Source organism: Branchiostoma floridae, chromosome 8 (genome assembly GCF_000003815.2).
Source record: "Branchiostoma floridae strain S238N-H82 chromosome 8, Bfl_VNyyK, whole genome shotgun sequence".
Classification (NCBI taxonomy): Eukaryota; Metazoa; Chordata; class Leptocardii; order Amphioxiformes; family Branchiostomatidae; genus Branchiostoma; species Branchiostoma floridae.
Window position 1 is genome coordinate 21,866,143 of NC_049986.1, and position 17,914 is coordinate 21,884,056.

General features: G+C 40.8%; 1 protein-coding gene and 1 pseudogene across 1 annotated transcript in view; one reads left to right on the forward strand and one right to left on the reverse strand.

Annotated features, from left to right (window-relative positions):
• Positions 1-17,914, forward strand: part of LOC118421949 (zinc finger protein 208-like) — a 516,296-nt gene that overhangs the window by 92,199 nt on the left and 406,183 nt on the right. The window lies entirely within an intron of this gene.
• LOC118421939 lies at positions 329-17,873 on the reverse strand (annotated as a pseudogene).

Sequence of the window (17,914 nt, forward strand, 5' to 3'; positions counted from 1 at the left end):
TACAGATAGAGCCTAATCGTTTACTGTGCTATAGAAGACAGACTAGACGCCTTTACGTGAAACGAACGTAATTTGCATTTACATGTAATTACTGTCGCCATTGTCCGAACATCTACTTTATTAAAGGCTAGATTAAGTTCTCGGTCAAAAGGTCATGAGATCCTCCATGGTGACGTTGTCCGTAGTGGGTGCCAAATATAGGTTAAGTAGTTTTTCCTTGACTATAAAACAAATTTTATTTATATAGGATGATTTGCAGGAAAACCATACAGGTTTTGTGGAGAGCAAAAATATACTAGTAGCATACAACATGAAAAACGACAACACATTTGCATTTTTAGTTTATTGAGGAAACTGAGGGCGGAAAGTTAACAAGTGTTTAACATCTTACAGCACATCATGAATGCAAACAATACATAGCCATATCTAATATAACTAGCATGTTTCCGAAGCTAATTCGAAACGCAAAGGATCTAGTGTATTACAACGATTAAAATGACGTATTAAATGTTAATAAGAACCTGAGTAACTAAAACCAAGAGCGATGGCAGAAAGCTATGTCCAGCGATACTTTGTCGTCTTTCTGTCACTAGTGTCCAAACATCCCACTGCCGTTTATCAACAACACTAATATTACCAATCAAGTACGTGACGTGACAATATTAACTAAAAGGATGTACATGTAATTCAGATACCTTTATTTTTTCTACAGTGGAGTCATGCAGTAAGTAAATTGCTAAATCAAAACGACAAATGGGCCACCTTTGGCTTTGTAAAAAAGTGACAAACTTCAGGTTTGTGGCTTTTTTATTATGTCAAAAGCTTGATAAAATCTTTTTTAAAGTGTAACAATATGTACATGTTATCGTCACAGAGTTTCACCAATATGAGATTGCATGCTGGCACGAAAACTACATGAATGAAGAAAGCTTCTGTTGCATTGTTCACACATGTAATGTTTCTCGTCAGTGAGTCCGCACGTGTTTCTTCAGATTTCCCTGGTCACTGAACTGCTTGCAGCATACCTCACACGTGTACGGTTTCTCACCTGTGTGAGTCCGCATGTGCCTCTTTAGACCTGACAGCGTAGTGAACCGCTTGCTGCATTGTTCACACGTGTACGGGTTCTCGCCTGTGTGGGTTCGGATGTGTGTCTTCAAAGTATCCAGCTGACTGAACTGCTTGCTGCAAGCCTCGCACTTGTACGGTTTCTCACCCGTGTGAGTCCGCATGTGCCTCTTAAGATGACTTGACTTACTGAAGTTTTTGTTGCAATGTTCACACTTGTAAGGCTTTTCACCACTGTGAGTTCGCATGTGACTCTTTAGACTTGACGAATAAGTGAACTGCCTGCTGCATTCCTCACACTTATACGGTTTCTCACCAGTGTGGGTTCGCATGTGATCCTTTAGATTTGACAATTTAGCGAAACGTTTGCTGCACTCCTCACATCTATACGGGGTTTCCCCTGTGTGAGTCCGCATGTGGGTCTTCAGATCACTTGACTGACTGAAGCCTTTGTTGCAATGTTCACACTTGTGCGGTTTCTCACCAGAATGAGTCCGAATATGTCGTTTTAGATAACTCCGGTGGCTGAACTGCTTGCTGCACTCCTGACATCGGTACGGTTTTTCCTCTGTGTGAGTCCGAATGTGTGTCTTTAGATTTGTTAGTAGAGTAAACTGTTTCCCGCATTCACCACACTGGTATGGTCTCTCACCAGTGTGAGTTCGCAGGTGTCGGTTGAGCTTACTTTTAAAGCGAAAATCCTTGTCGCAATAGCTGTACTTGTAGGTACGGGAAGAATACTTTCCATTCTCTCTCACTTCTTGTGCCAGATGAGATCCGGCTATAGTCGTCATGTTGGCCAAACTCCAGAAGCTGCAAGAATAGAGAGAAAGGAAGCAACTATTTAACACAATAAAACAAGATACGAGTTTGGAATATTTTCTATTGAAAAGGCATATCCGAACAACAACATGTCTATACATATAAACTTTACATGTCATTATTTAAACTTAATGATCCAGTTGCTGTCTCCTTTTATATGTAAGATCTACTCAGTTGACATAACGAATTCATTGTTATCCGGCCAATACTCTAAAATCAACAACTTGCAAAATTGTCAGTTACTTATTCCAGATTTTCGAATTCTTGGAACTAGACAACAAATTGCTCCAAGACCCACCGGAGAAGTGATGTTTGCTTTAATTTGCTGTTAGATCGTGAGTCTGTTTAAGGATTACAGGGGAGGGAGCTCTTTTCCGGAGCTGCGCAGAAAGTGCCCGGTGCTTATCCTTAGCCTCTTCATTGATAATAATTTTTTCCCTGGGCAAATTTTGATCACAAGGTCGAGGTTTCTGCGAGAGGGACTGAAGCATGTATATTTTTAAAAAAATTGCCAAAAATTGTGACATTTGGCACGCTTTGACCTGTGAGTGGCCTTCATATTCAATTTGGAGACTTGGGCTGATCCATTAGGAGTGGGGGTGAAATCCTGACATCATGACAATCATCTGGCTGAAGCTCGTTAAAATGCCGGAGTTGAACTCAGGCTTTTTTAACCAAAACAAACCTGACAAATCCAGCTTTGCAGTGGGGGTAAAAACTTGAGGTTTGAAATGTAGGTAAATGTGTTTTAAGTGATTGTTTTGTATGGCTAAACCATATAGGGAATGGGAAATCCGACTTAGAGGCCCCTACCCTACAGTTGAATAGATATCGAAAAACAAAACAATGTTGAGTACAAAATGTACTTACCGAGATATGCTGATGCTCCAAGTACTGCCCAGTGACTATCGGCTTCACAGGTCCTCACGACTTCAGGGTCGGTACTGACAAGTACAGAGCGGTCAGGACGGGTTTATATGGTGACTGAGTGTGTCAATAAAACCGGTTTGACGGGTTTTACTTCATCAGGAAACAAAGGAAAGCACCACGTTACATATTCTGATTTGCATAAGGGAAATCAGACAACATTAGACACAATGTCTTACCAGTTTCACATATCAGAAGTATTTCTAATTACTCAGCAGCAAACTATGTATATATGTATGTTCTAAGCTTTCCCATTTTTGCCAGAACTTACTCAGTCCAGAAGTTTAATTGACCTTTTGGTGAGTTTGTGTTTGGTCCAACGGATGACTCAGGAGCAAGCTGCAGAGAGAGGTGAGTTTGTTTTTGTTCGGATTTCGGGGCAGACCGACCCCATCTTTTATTGTTTGTATAGATGACCCTTGCGGCTTTCTGGCGGAGAAGAGTTTTGATACATGTATTAAAATTGGGGCTAGCACTTTCCTGAAGCATTGTTTCAGTGTAGTCTAACTTTTGTATCTGCGCTTTTGGCCGGCGAACTCCTCTGGCATGTCCAATTTAGACAACCTTTGATTGTAAATCATATCTGTTCATTCCTTTTCATTACCACAAAGAAGTGAGAAGTTGAATTCATTTAATCTGATTTGATTTTAGTGTTTGTTGGCATTGTATATATTTCATGTATCCTTTGTTGTGACCTGTACTTAACCCAGTGGGTATGCATGTACAATAAAGATCTCTATTCATGAAGAATCAGACAAGTTATGTATGTGACTGTGTGAGAAAAAAAAGAGCAATATTCAACAAGAACGACAACAAAACATAACTTCTCTTAGTTTATTGGGGAAACTGAAATGCAAAAAGTTAACAAACCTCTAGCAGCTAAAGCACATTATGAAGGCAAACAATAGTTAAACCCTCAAACCACCGTATGGGGTCAAAACTGACCCCAGGCGTATATCGATGTGTGCCATCATGGCATTTCTGGTCGAAAACGAATTTCCTCCCATTATTTTGTTTGTATATATGTCCTATAACTTCTTATACGTTTTTAACGAGATTGGCTCATTATTGTTATCATAGAAAAAATATGTGTCGTCCAGTGGGGTCAAAACTGACCCCAGCATTTTTTTAAACAAACTTTTGCGACCCACACCTGAACTACTTATGGTAGGATCACGAAATTTTCAGAGAATGATGTACATGTAAGTCAAAATTATTGTAACGGCTTTTGTGCCAATATCATGTTATATGACGACATTATGACGTCATTTAGGTAATCTCGGCCGCCATCTTGGATTTTGCCTGATGACATCATTAAATTAGCATAAATTGTGAATATTGAGTTATGAAATTTACGTTGAATTTCATAAGATGTGATAAACAACTGATATCTGCTAAGAAAACCTTAAAACTTAAATGTTTAATACAAAATTAGAAAACTTAATAATAATAATAATTAGTAATAAATATGTCTGTCAGAATTTTGTTGCCATGGCAACATGAAAAACGACGAACATACTTTGTTCACTGAACATTTTTCTTCTCAACTTTTTCTAAAAAGTTAACAAGTTTGCTGGCTCTAGCATGAGTCATTCAGGCGCTATACGGCATTGAAGTTGGCATCAAAAACCTCCTTCCCGGTCTGAATAGCATTGGTGCAAAATGTGGTCCTCATGATATTTTGCATGAATTATGATAATGAGCTAGAAATATTCTCACCTAATCATGTCAGACTGTTCCACATAGATTAATAAAACTATACATATATACAAATCACAAAAAGAGTCACACAAAAAACTGTATTTGTACAAAATGTTTTGGGGTCAGTTTTGACCCCATACGGTAATCTACGTCACAAAAAAGCTACGGTGGTTTGAGGGTTAACAACGTCTATAAATAACGTGTTTCTGCAGCTAAGTCCAAACGCTAAAAATCTCGTATATTCATAATAATCAGTTAGTTTAGAAGTTACAAAAAGAAAGAAATAGTAGATAAAACAGAGAAAAATTAGGTTTGATTGCTCTGACAGAAAGCTATAGACCACAGCGCCCTTACGTCAAGTAAAGCGAACGATATATTACCGTACGCGTCGTTCTGTCACAAACATTCAACAGTCGTTTTTTTCTGACACAACACTTCTAGTTCCACGAATCACCATATTGTCATTATTGCGTCGTAATTTAGTTTCCATTATTTTCTATTGCACAGTGAAGCCATGTACACTGATGGACTGTAAATCGCAGATGATATTTGCAAAAGAAATCAGTATAGTTCAACAGATCAAGTGACAGTCCTATCCTACATCCACGAAATATTGAGTTCGCACTTTCTTGGACATTTTATGTTCACACAGGTCTTAGGGGACTTTTACCTGTGTTATTCGGCATGTCACTACGAAGACTACGTGACTGACTAAAGCTTCCGTTGCATTGCTCACAACTATACATGTACGGTGTGGATCCGCCTGTGTTTCTTCAGATGTCCTAGCTCCCGGAAATGTTTGCCGCACTTATCACACGTGTACGGTTTCTCACCTGTGTGAGTCCGAATGTGTCTCTTCAGACTTGCCAGCTCACTGAACTGCCTGCTGCATTCCTCACACTTGAATGGTTTTTCACCAGTGTGAGTCCGCATGTGCTTCTTAAGACTAGACAGATCACTTAACTGCTTGCTGCACTCCTCACAGCTGTACGGTTTCTCACCACTGTGACTCCTCTTGTGTTTCTTTAGGTTTGACAGTGTAGTGAACTGTTTGCTGCATTCCTCACATCTGTACGGCTTTTCCCCTGTATGTGTCCGCATGTGAGTCTTCAGGTTAGTTGACTGACTGAAATATTTGTTGCAATATTCACACTCGTATGGTCTCTCACCAGTGTGAGTTCGCAGGTGTTGGTTGAGCTTACTTTTAAAGCGAAACTGCTTGCCGCAATGACTGCACTTGTGGGTACGGGGAAAACCCTGTCCGTCCTCTCCCTCCCCTTGTGTCAGATGCGATCCGGCTCCAGTCGCCATGACTTGGCCAAACTCCAGATTCTACTAGAATAAGGAGAACGAAAACAAAAAATCAACACAATGTAACAAGAGTTTGAAATTTTGTCTCTTAAAAAGCATATCCGAACATTTCATATAATGAATGAATGAATGAATGAATGAATTTTATTGCTGAACAATCGCACAGGGTACGATGCATGGCAACCAATGACAACTAATAGCTATACAGACAATAGTAGTACTAAGAGGCTACATACAAAACAACAACAAAACATTATCGATAACAGTACAGTTATGAATGATTAATCTGGTCTCGCATTTGGAATACATTATAAAGAAACTGGCCCACGTAGACGGATATATGAGTTGAACATGAGAGCAACATACGTAAAATATCGCTTTCTGCACCAGCGAGAGAGTATATATAAACTTTATTTTGCGTAACGGATATAATCTAGATTATTTCTCCCTTTATTTGTGAACCATTGAATGAACACTGTGAGATCTACTCAGTTGACATAACGACTTCATCATTGCTGTCTAGTTCCAATAATTCTAAAATCAATAATCAAAACCAGACTCCCACATTGGACGATTTCTAAAATCAATAATCAAAACCAGACTCCCACATTGGACGATTTGGTTTTTACAAAAGAACCAGACATGGTGGAGAGAATCTGTTACGAGGACCCACTGGGTTCAAGCGACCACGTGAAGTTAACTTTTAGATGTAACTTTTGTGTAAATCCCACAAGACGTGTAACAAAATCCTGGAGCTACGACAAAGCAAACTACAACAAGATGAGGACAGATATCGACATTGACTGGGATAAAGCACTAAGCAACAAGAAGACACAGGAAGCTTTCAGTACTTTCCAGTCTATTCTCACACATGCGGTGCAAGACAATGTCCCATCAAAGCTCATAGACAACTCAAAAAAGAACTTCAAACCTAAATGGATGACAAAGAAAGCCTTCCGTGCTTCACGAAAGAAATTCCATGCATGGATACGATATTTAAACACTAAAAGCAGTCAGGATTGGGCTGCCTACAAGTCTGCCCGTAATGCTGCTACACACGAGGCCAGACGTGCAAGGAAGGACTTTGAAAGACGAATCGCCAGAGAAGCAAAAACCAACAACAAAGCCTTTTGGAGCTATATCAATAGCCGCAGGAAGGTAAAGTCACAGGTTGGCGACCTGAAAAACACACATGGGACTTACACAAGTAACGACCAAGAAAAAGCTGAAATTCTGAATGATCAGTATTTCAATACGTTCACAAGAGAAGACCTTCAAAACATTCCTGAATTCTTACAAAAGCCATTAACAACACCAGTATTAGAATCAATCATAATCGAGGAAGAAGAAGTGCTAGAACAACTAAACAGTCTACGCACCGACAAATCTCCTGGGAACGACAGCTTACACCCAAGGATACTCAAAGAGCTGGCACATGAGTTAACTTACCCCCTGACCAGAATCTTCCAAAGTAGCATCGACGAATCCACTCTTCCAGAGGAGTGGAGAGAGGCAAATATCTCTCCACTATTCAAAAAGGGGGACAAGTCTGACCCTGCTAACTATCGCCCAGTGTCATTAACATCAGTACCATGTAAAATGCTAGAGAAGATTATATCCAAGAGGATTACTGAACACATGAGGACAAATAACTTTACCTGTGACCAGCAGCACGGTTTTTCTAAAGGCAAGTCTACTGTCACTAACCTACTCGAAGCCTTGGATGTTTGGACAGAAGCGCTAAGTCACGGTCTACCCGTTGATGTTATTTTTCTGGACTACGCAAAAGCCTTCGATACAGTGCCACACATGCGTCTATTGAAGAAGATCGAGTCCCTAGGAATTAAGGGTGCATTACTTGGCTGGATCAAGAATTTCCTCACATGCAGAAGGCAGAGAGTCTCAGTAAATGGGGTCACATCAAGTTGGAAACCAGTAACCAGCGGCGTTCCACAAGGAAGCGTGCTGGGACCACTCTTATTCACGATCTTTATCAGCGATATACAAATCCAGCTACACAACTTCGTCTCCCTATTCGCTGACGACACAAAGATCTACGCAGCATGCTACAACTGTGTGAGTGACAACCATTCGAGGTGCTTACAAGCAGATCTAGACACTCTTCACATGTGGTCAGTCAATATGCAAATGAGGTTTCATCCAGACAAATGCAAATCAATGCACATGGGGAAGGGAAATCAAGGACATAAATACAGTCTGGCAGACGCAGAAGGAGTAGTACACATTCTGGAAGATACACGGGAGGAAAAGGACCTAGGTGTTCTAATCGACAACAAATTGAGCTTCAGTTCACACACGCAGACTCAAGTAACAAAGGCAAACAGAGTACTTGGAGTTATAAAACACACGTTTAAATATCTCGACATGGAAACATTCCTACTACTCTACAAAAGCCTGGTGAGACCGCATTTAGAGTACGCAACTGTGATCTGGAGTCCTAAAACCAAGAGAGACTGTGATTTAGTTGAAAGGGTCCAGAGAAGAGCCACACGTATAGTGGAATCTATCTCACACCTACCGTACTCAGAGAGGCTCAAAGCGCTACAGCTTCCTACCCTTCTCTTCCGGCGACAACGTGCAGATATGATTATGATGTACAAAATTGCACATGGGATGGTGAGCTTGAGGACGGATAGTCACTGCAACATATGCGACAGGGCGATGTTTATTCCTAGCTACGCCACAAACACCAGAGGTCATCCTTACAAGTACCAAATACAAGACGCCAGAGGACCTAGAACAAACTTTTTCCCTTCAAGATGTACACCCACATGGAATGGTCTCTCTGTGAGAACTGTAACAAGCAGTACCGTCAACACCTTTAAAGGAAGACTGAAGGAGGAATGGAAGCACCACCCAAACCAGTTTGAGTACACATTCTCCTATTATTAAACCACATGAGTCATGAAGGAAGGAAGGAAGGAAGGAAGGAAGGAAGAAAGAAGGAAGGAAGGAAGGAAAGAAGGAAGTAAGAAGGAAGGAAGGAAGGAAGGAAGGAAGCTTAACCCTGCGCCATCTACATACCGATTCTACCAGCCTCATTACCCGACAAGGGTACCTATCGGCTGGATGCAAGGTGAATATGCAAGGTGAATATAATAACTTGCAGAATTTCAAGTTACTCACTTGGAACTAGACAACAAATTACTAGGACACCCACCCTTAAATTTGCTATTAGATCTAGAGTCTGTAAGGACTACAGTTGCCACTTTACCATATACCTATAGTGATTGATAAATAGATATAGAAAACCAAAACCGTGGTTATCTTAATACAACTGGATGTACTTACCGAGATATGCTGATGCTCCAAAGTACTGCACGATGCTTTCACGGCGACACAGGTCCTCACGGCTGCAGAGTCGGTACTGACAACAACAGAGCAGTCAAGACGGGTTTATATGGTGACTGAGTGGGTCAATAAAACCGGTTCGGTAGGTTTTACTTCATCGGGAAACAAAGAAAAGCACCACGCTACATGTTCTGATTTGCATAAGGGAAATCAGACATTAGACTTACCAGTCTGTGGGGATAGTTGTTGGATCAATAAAGTGTCGAATCAGCTTTAAATCGTCTTAGATGAAGAGAAACGATCTGACTGTCTCTGTTGAAAATGGCGGGTAAGCTGATTCAGAAGTCAGCACTTCCGATGGTGAAAGGTCAAAGTTTATATACCTGATTACCCTATGAGGAAAAAATGTGCTTTTTGGCCAACTCTAACATATCATTCGAGTAAAAAGGTTTGTGATGTAACCACTTGAAACACCTTTTCGCTCACCCTCGTGCTTGATTGCAAAACAGAAGAAAGGAACATATTACATGTTATGAAGAATTTGCTTAGAGGGAAATCAGACATCCTTTGGAGAATAACTTCGCCAATTACCATAGTGTACAAGAAAGACACGAAAATCTCATTACATGTAACTGTTTATTGATGAAAGTGAAATGCAGAATGATGACAAATCTCATGTATATTACAGTACAATAGAAAGACACACAAAACGTTGGAATATGCATTTGTATCTACCATAAGTTTGCTACAATCCTTATATTGGTTAATAAATCTACAGTGATTACTATACTAACAGCAATGTATCCAAAAACCTGCTGAAACGATCCAAAAAAGCCGTGCCCATTCCTCTTGTTTGTAATGCCTAACGTTACGAATCATACTTTAAAAGGTTACGACTATCTGTATCACATTCAGCTATACATTCCCTACATTGCAAATTGAATAGAATGCACCTACTTACATAGTACAGCCTTACAATACTTTTGTAGCGGAGTGCCAACAGGTGAAAGTGAAAAATGAAAGTGAACATGAAAATGAAAGAAAAGAACATATTTTCTTATTGTAAATGATATATCGATGTCAATGGTCATCTAAGTACTATATATAGAATACAACACGGTGTATTCCGTATCACCCAAGGTTTCAGCCCGACCGCGGGTCGGATCGCCCGACGGCCGAAAGCCGGAGGGTGATCCGACCCGCGGGAGGGCCGAGACCGAGGGCGATGCGGAATACACCGTGTTGTATTCTATTTATGTCATACCCAGCTGAGAAAACCCATGTTTTGATGCGAAATGCGCCAGAAGTTGAACAAATTTGTTGCCCTCGAAAAAAAAGCGTTGTAATGTTCCAACGTCCGAATCAGGTATTCGAATTTTCGATGACCCACTCGAAACAGTTCGATTTATTCGAATGGAGCCCGTGTGATAAGCCCGTGCCGTACGGAAAGTTATCAGCCGGTCCGGAACACCCGTATCGAACGTTTTCGCGTCACAGGTATGACATACACTTTAATATCAATGAGCACACTAGTCTACTAATACTATGTACAAGAAATACTCGAAACCCTGTGCATCCTGAGAGCAGCTCTGCATGACACTGGCACACTGGACATATTCCCACCCAGTCCCCTGTTTATTCCACGTTTCACATATCAGAAGTATTTCTAACTACTCAGCAACAAACTTCTGTTTTTTTTTTCATATGCGAATGATGCGGTCATTAACAGAGTGATTCTGCATACATATATATGTCTCTTCAGATTCGACGACAAAATATACTGTGTCTGCTGCACTGCTCACACTTTTTCGCCAGTGTGAGTCCGCATATGTCTCTTAAGATTTGATAGCTGAGTAAAATACTTGCTGCACTCCTCACAATTGTACGGCTTTTCACCAGTGTGAGTCCGCATATGTCTATTGAGTATTGGCAGCGTAGTGAAATGCTTGTTGCACTCATCGCACTTGTACGGTTTTTCACCTGTGTGAGTTCGCACGTGCCTCTTCAGACTACCGAGCACACTGAACTGCTTGCAGCATGCCTCACACCTGTACGGTTTTTCACCAGTATGGGTCCGCATGTGTACCTTCAGATCGCACAGCCTACTGAATTGACTGTTACATTCCTCACATCGGTGCTGTTTGTCACCGGTGTGAGTTCTCATGTGGCAGTTCAGATTAGATACATGACTAAACCGTTTCCCGCATGCATTACATTGGTATGGTCTCTCACCAGTGTGGGTTCGCAGGTGTACATTGAGATTACTTTTGAAGGGAAACTCCTTGTCGCAATAGCTGCACTTGTGGGTACGGGGAGAATACTGTCTATCCTCTCCCTCCGCTTGTATCAGATGAGATCCGGCTGCAGTCGCCATGTTGGTCAAACTCCAGATCCTGCATGAGTGATGAGAACTTGTTAACACGTTGGGTCAAGTTTGACAATTCTATCATTTTATTTGTCTGAAAAAATATACATGAGCTTGTCATAACACACACACACACACACACACATAAATTGAAGGGAATATATATATATGTATATATACATATATATATATATATATATATATATATATTAATGATATATTGCTTCTGTATTTTTATGATCACAATACAGATGCCGAGGCAAACATACTTACACAATAAATGCTAGTAACTAGTTGAAAATATTCTAAGCGGAAGAACAGGTTTAGAAGCCTGTACATGTATTTTGATTGCAGAACAAAAAGGAGTGTGGATTAGACACCGTGACTTGCATAGGCAGAGATCAGACAAAATCTGAGAAGAACAGGGTAATATCTTAGAAGTCGGAATATGACCGTAAATAATGCTGTTTACGACCATAAGATAAAATGTTTAAATTGTTTTATCTTATTACCGAACAATGGGAATACATGTATTCCCTATGCATATTCTTAACAATGGGGATCATGGGAGAAAGAGGCTGTCAAAAATCACCTACCTGACTTTTAGAACATGAAAAACTTACATTGGCATGATTGTCCGCCCTCTAAAGATTAATTTGACGAAAAAAAAAAATTTAAAAAAATACGGTGGAATCATGTTATACGATATCAAAACATAGGTGGTGACCTTTTGACCCCATGTCACTGCTTATAAATAACAACAAAACACCTAACTTCTAAAGCATACTGCATCCACAAATATTGCTACAAATCTGGTTTTTCAACACAATATACAGGTTCAAACCCTTACCTGTAATATGCATCTCCAAAATTTAATCATATCCCAAGAAAAACATTTCTACAGCCACTTTTCCCAAGGCTACCTAAGCATTCTGAAACTGTTTCATCTGCGCAAGTCCGGAAATACAGAAATTTACCCTGCTAGAGGGGACAACGCGACTGTTTGTTTATATGCATAAGCGGGCAACTTTTTAGTCCGTTAACTTCTTTGGTGCCTCGTACGGCAGATAGGACTGCCTGATTTTTACCTGGCTGATCAGTTCACATTAGCGGCGCCCCACTCCTCCCGATTACTGTACTGCCCCCTCCGCCATACTCCGCCACACAAATCTTTTACCCTCCGGGCTTGTTCCTGGTGGTTGCTTATTCAAGCATTAAAGTTCTTACCAAGGCCACTTTGTGTCTCCGATCTGTGTGTAGGTGCAGATAATTGTAACTCTTGGATTTAACTCTTGGTGCCAATAAATCTAATATAAATACTAGTCAGTACTTACAAAGGTACGCTGATGCTCCAGACTACTGCGCGCTGTTTTCACGTCGACACAGATCCTCACGGCTTCAGGGTCAGAACCGGTTCGGCAGGTTGTGGTTGACGGTAGCAGAACACAGTTTTAGGCCTATGGGGATTTCTAAAGTTAATGGCCACAAGATGACTGGCTTCGACGCGGAAAAAATATAGTAGGGTGCACTTTTTATAATAGGAATACCAAAAATGGATATGTTCGATCGAGTTCAGGGTATATGCCACAAAAGATTTTTTTCAAAAATCCTGTCGGCATAAGCTATGCTGGCTACATTGCAGTATTTCCTATGCATATTCATGGGGATCATGGGAGAAAGAGGCTGTCAAAAATCACCTACCTGACTTTTAGAACATGAAAAAAAAGTCACATTGGCATGATTGTCCGCCCTCTAAAGATTAATTTGACGAAAAAAAAAATTACGGATTGATCATGTTATACATAGGTGGTGACCTTTTGACCCCTTGTCACTGCCTGTACATAACAAGAAAACACCTAACTAAAGCCTATTGCATCCACAAATATTGCTACAAATCTGATTTTTCAACACAATATCTCCGAGGGACATGACAATATCTCTGAAGTCAAAATGTAAACGTAAATGAATTCTTTTTGTCAGCATTAGACAAAAGTTGTAGAGAAGGACGAGTAAGAAGTGGTTCTTTCAAACGACTTGGCAAACAACGATAATAAAGGTTTGACTGTTGGCTATTATTATCCAGGGTAAAAACAAGAAGAAAGTGCTCCCAATGTGACCTTTGAAGGGCAGATTGACCTCAATGTATACATAAACACATAAAATCTTTGATTGTGTGCCAGCTTAGAGAACAATTGTGAGGACCGATTAGCAAAAAAGTACCGGTTAGAAAATTGTCTATACTGGTTTTCATAGGAACATTGTCAAAACATGAAAACCTCCCAGATAACTGTAAGAGAGTCACATGACAATATAGCTTACACGTCAAAATGTAAACGGAAATTAGACATTAGACAGAAGTTGTGGGATAGGACGACGAGTATGTGTTTCTTAAAAACGACTTGGCAAACAACGATAATAAATCAAATTGCCGATTTTGCTATTCAGGGTAAAAACAATAAGGAAGTGCTCCCAATGTCCAGTAGTTTGCATCTTGGATTGACGCCAATTGAAACATAAACACATAACAAATCATGAACTTACATAACTGTAAGAGGGTTGCATAATCAAATGAGGTTTCAATCAGACTTTTAAACACATGTGCAAGTCAGCCCAGACATTGGTGCTTGTCTCCGTTATAGGATTATACAGGAAACCAAAACCATGGTCAGTACTTACCGAGATACGCTGATGCTTCGACACAGATCCTCGCGGCTTCAGAGTCGGTACTCACAGATCGAGTGGTCAGTGACACATTTATACAGTGACTGGATGGCGGGTAAAACCGGTTCGGCAGGTTGTGCTTGACAACGAAACAAAGGGAAGTACCCTGATGTTACATATGCTGATTTGCATAACGGGGGACCAGACAACATCAGACAAAGGTCTTAGCAGTTGGGGGGGGGGAGTTGTTGAGCTAATAAAGCCTTCAATACTATTCAAAAACGTCTCAGATGAAGAGGAATGATCAAGTCCGTCCCGTTGAAACTGACGGGTAAGCTAATTCAAGAGTCAGTATTTCCGGTGGTGAGAAGTCAAAGTTTTTATACCTGATTACCCTCATTGAAGCTAAAAATTGACGACTATAGCATGGCGACAAAGGTGAGGTGTGCACTTTTGGGGCCAGGTACCTCCCCTGGCGCGTTCCTGTCTATTTGGACAATTTCTACCATTTTCTCAGCGATATGTGGAGCCCGGTAGAGCCTAGTCTGTTACATGTGCATTGAGGCAATTCAGACAAGAGTCTACAACAAAAAGCGCACTTTGCAAACAAGATAATAAAGGTTAACGACAATAACGTGTTTTAATTTATTTACAAAACTTGATTGCGGAAATTTGACAACTCTCTAGCAGCCCACATGCAGCTTCACTAATTCTAAACGCTGCCGATTCTTGTATATCTACAGCGACGTATATAAAGTGACAATCAGAACTCCAGATAGAGCCCAATCGTTTACTGTGCTATAGAAGACAGACTAGACGCCTTTACGTGAAAAGAACGGCGTCGTGTTCACATGTAATTTACTGTCGCCATTGTCCGCACTTTCCACATCGAACATCTACTTTGTCAAACAATAGATTTAGTTCTCGGCCACCAGGTCATGAGATCCTCCTTGGTGACGTTGTCCGTAGTGGGTGCATAATACAGGTTCGGTAGTTTTTACTTGACTATAAAACAAATGTTATTTATATGAGATGATTTGCAGGAAAAACATACAGCTTTTGTGGGGAGGAAAAACATAACATACAACATGAAATACATTTGCATTTTAGTTTATTGAGGAAACTGAGAGCGGAAAGTTAACAAATCTTCAATATCTTAAAGCATATCATGAAGGCAGACAATAGACAGCAACATCTATATAACTAACATGTTTCCGAAACTAAATACGAAACGCCAAGGATCTAGGGTTATTACAGCGATTAAAGTGACGTATTGAATTTTAATAAGAACTTGTGTAACTAAAACATAGAAAAACAGCAACATGCGATGGCATATTTTGCCGTTTTTATGTCACTAGTGTCCACACATCCCACAGCCACGTCTAGTTCCAATTACTTGTAAGTATGGGATAGTAACTACATATACTATGCTGAAATTAAGTTCCCGTTATTTTTAACAGTGGAACCATATGGTGAGTACAATGCTGACTTGAAAACGGTGAATCATAGGCCACCTTTGTAAAGAAGAAAAAAATCAAGTACAAATGTCTGATTTGTGGTTTTCCTACAAGCCACAAGCTTAAGATGTAATCCTCTTTCTACTGTGTAACAATATGTAAATGTTATTGTCACAGAGTTATTCACAGACCTTCACTGACATGAGTTTGCATGTGCGCACGAAGACTAAGTGACTGAAGAAAGCTTCTGTTGCATTGTTCACACCTGTACTGTTTCTCATCGATCAGTGAGTCCGCATGTGTTTCTTCAGATTTCCCTGGTCACTGAACTGCTTGCTACATGCCTCACACGTGTACGGTTTCTCACCTGTGTGAGTTCGCATGTGCCTCTTTAGACCTGACAGCGAAGTGAACTGCTTGCTGCACTCTTCACACTTGTATGGTTTTTCACCGGTATGAGTCCGCATGTGTGACTTCAGTTGACTCAGCTGACTGAACTGCTTGCTGCACTCCTCACACCTGTATGGCGTTTCCCCTGTGTGAATCCGAATGTGGGTCTTCAGATTTGACAGCGTATTGAACGGTTTGTTACACTCTTCACATCTGTAAGGTTTCTCCCCGGAGTGGATCCGGATGTGTCTCTTCAGATGACCCTGGTCCCCGAACTGCTTGCTGCACTCCTCGCAGGTGTACGGTTTCTCACCTGTGTGAGTCCGGATGTGTCTCTTCAGAGACCGTAGGTCACTAAACTGTTTGCTGCACTCCTCGCACCTGTACGGTCTTTCCCCAGTGTGAGTGCGCATGTGACTCTTAAGTTTTGATAGCCGAATAAACTGCTTACTGCATTCATCACACTTGTACGGTTTCTCGCCGGTGTGGGTCCGGATGTGTATCTTCAGATGGCCCAACCTACTAAACCGCCTGCCGCACTCCTCACATCGGTACGGTTTCTCGCCGGTGTGAGTTCTCATGTGGTCCTTTAGGTGAGATTGATGACTAAACCGTTTCCTGCATTCACCACACTGGTATGGGCGCTCACCAGTGTGAGTTCGCAGGTGTCGGCTGAGTCTACATTTGAGGGGAAACTCCTTGGCGCAATAGCTGCACTTGTGGGTACGGGGAGAATCCTCTCTATCCTCTCCCTCCCCTTGTTTCAGATGAGATCTGACTGTAGTTTTCATTTTGGTCAAACTCAAGATCCTGCAAGAATAAAGAGAAAGGGTAATTGACACGATGGAACAATATAGGAAATTACTAAGTTGTCCACTGAAAAATATACATAAACAAGTCATTATATATAAACTTTTAATGATATATATATGTACTGTATGTGACTTCTGATTTTTAGAATAAGAAGCAAACATGCCTACAAAGCAACTAGTCGGAAGTGTCTGTGTACCAGTAAAACAGGTTAAGAAGGTTTTGTTTGATACAGAACAAAAGGATGGATTAGACACCCTGATTTGCACAGGGAAAGATCAGACAAAATCTCCATGGGAGTCATGACAATGTAACTTTCGAGTCGAAATGTAAACGTAAATAATCGTATTTGCTTAAGTTTCTCCCACTGTGACCTTTATATCAATTTAAAAGATGGACTGACCCAAATGAATATGATACACACATAAAAATCCTGCAGCTGCTGGTAAGCTTGGAATAATGGTGGAGACATATTAGCGTAATAGTATCGATTAAAAATATCTACTTCTACACTAGATTTCATAGGAACATTGTCAAAGCACGCAAAACCACCCATGCATAACTGTAAGAGGGTTGCATAATGAAATGAGGTTGCAATCAGACTTGGATACCGTGCAAGTCAGCCCGGACACTGGTGCTTGCAGTCTCCGTTATATGAAAACACAGGAAACCAAAACCATGGTCAGTACTTACCTAGATACGCTGATGCTCCACAATCGACACAGATCCTCGCGGCTTCAAAGTCAGTACTGACAGATCGAGTGGTCAGTGACAGATTTATATAGTGACTGGATGGCGGGTAAAACCGGTTCGGCATGTTGTACTTCACAACGAAACAAAGGGAAGTAACCTGATGTTACATGTGCTGATTTGCATAACGGGGAACCAGACAATATCAGACAAAGGTCTTAGCAGTGGAATAGTTGTTGAGCCAACAAAGCGTTGAATACTATTCAAAAACGTCTCAGATGAAGAACAATGACCAAGTCCGTCCTCGTTCATGAAACTGGCGGGCAAGCTCAGTCAAGGGTCAGTATTTCCGGTGGTGAGATGTCAAAGTTTAAATACCTGATTACCCTCATTGAAACTA